The following is a 2,049-nucleotide window of genomic DNA, read 5'->3' on the forward strand; positions in this document are numbered from 1 at the left end:
GGATTCATGTCGAGCGATCTGGGTAGCCAGATCATTTGCCCGAAGTGTTCAGAATGCTCTTCAACCGAATCGCGAGCAGTTGTGGCCCAATGACATGGCCCTTGTCAATTATAAACATTCCATCGTTGTTGGACACCATGAAGTGCTTCACACACACACACACACACACACACACACACACACACACACACACAAACTCCTCCCGAACAAGCCATGAAGGCCCAAAGTTACTGACCGGTCACCGTGTCATCCTCAGCCCACAGGCGTCACTGGATGCATATATGGAGGGGCATGTGGTCAGCACACCGCTGCCCCGGCCGTATGTCAGTTTCCGAGACCAGAGCTGCTACTTCTCAATTAAGTAGCTCCTCAGCTTTCCTCACAAGGGCTGAGTGCACCCTGCTTACCAACAGCGCTCGGCAGACTGGATGGTCACCCATCCAAGTTGTAGCCCAGCCCGACAGCGCTTAACTTCGGTGATCTGACGGGAACCGGTGTTACCACTGCGGCAAGGCCGTTGGCATGAAGTCCTTGAATGGCTGAAAATAGTACCCAAGTAATCGAACATAACCATTTCCACTGGATGATCAGTTCATCTGGGACACAAGACCCGCTCCATTCGACGTAAACAAAGACGGCACCTTTTGGGCCCACCACCATCTTGCACAGCACCATACTGAAACTTGCGTCCGAGTTCCCTGGTACCTGAGGCACACTAGAGGCCTAGCATCAGCTCTTAGCAACTGAAATCGGGACTCATCTGACCGGGCTAAGATTCTACAGTCCTCTAAGGTCCAACCGATATGGTCCCGAGACCGGGAAAAGTGCTGCGGATGATAGCTCATTAACTCCAAATTCCGCCTCACAGTCGTAATGTATACTTTCGTTGTACGTTCAGCATTGATTTCTGAGGCTGTTTCACACAGAATTGCTTGTCTGTTAACACTGAAAAGTCTACGCAGCTGCTCTCGATCGGTAAGTGAAGGCCGTCGGTCACTGCGTTGTCGATGGTGGGAAGTAATGCCTGAAATATGGTTTTCTCGGCACACTTTTGACACTGTGCAGTGACAAGAATTTTATTAAAGTACTTTTCAGGAAAATACTATCAATAAAACGTGATTGATCAAATGTAAAAGCTACGTACTAGAGTGCTAGAAAAATCTGCTATTGTGTTCGTTATATGGCAGACTGCTGTGGCACGGTTAAACTATTTTTTTCTCATAAAAAGTCTCAATGTAACAGTGATACATCAATTATGAGCTTAAGCAACGAGAATGCTCACGGTTTTCGCCTATTTCTGAAAATTTGTGCTAAGTTCCTAAGGGCTTAAACTGTTGAGGTCATCGGTTCCTAGGATTACACGGTACTGAATCAACTGAAACTAACGTACGCTGAGGACAACACACATACCCATGCCGGAGGGAGGACTCGAACCCCCACCGGAGGAAGCCGCGCGAACTGCGGCAAGGCGCCTAAGACAGCACGGCTATCCCGCGCGGCGCATATTTTTAATTTTGACCATCGTAATAGAAACTTATTCACGCCTGGTTACTTTCAAGGAAATTTGTAATTTTCTTTTATAAGCTGAAGTAAAAGGATGTTGATAATTAAATCTGTTCACGCCTGATGTCCCCTTTCTTTGTCAGTCATACTTCTTTTCCTTCGGCATTTCTGCTGTGGATCTCTTTGATCCGTGACACATTTATGATATCTGTTGTTGTGGTCTTCAGTCCAGAGATTGGTTTGATGCACCTCTCCATGCTACTCTATCCTGTGAAAGTTTCATCTTCTAGTACCTACACCTACGTCCTTCTGAATTTGTTTAGTGTATTCATCTCTTGGTCTCCCTTTACGATTTTTACCCTCCACGCTGCCATTCAATGCTAAATTGGTGATCCCTTGACGCCTCATATTATATCCAACCAACCGATAACTTCTTCTAGTCAAGTTGTGCCACAAATTTCTCTTCTCTCCGATTCTGTTCAATACAACCTCATTGTATATGTGATCTACCCATCTAATCTCCAGCATTCTTCTGTTGCACCACAT

The 2,049-nt window shown here is 46.2% G+C and overlaps 1 pseudogene; it reads right to left on the reverse strand.

Moving 5' to 3' along the window:
- Positions 1-404: 404 nt before the first annotated feature.
- On the reverse strand, positions 405-522 carry LOC124717654 (annotated as a pseudogene).
- Between the last annotated feature and the right edge of the window lie 1,527 nt (positions 523-2,049).

This window comes from Schistocerca piceifrons, chromosome 9, assembly GCF_021461385.2.
Source record: "Schistocerca piceifrons isolate TAMUIC-IGC-003096 chromosome 9, iqSchPice1.1, whole genome shotgun sequence".
Lineage (NCBI taxonomy): Eukaryota > Metazoa > Arthropoda > Insecta > Orthoptera > Acrididae > Schistocerca > Schistocerca piceifrons.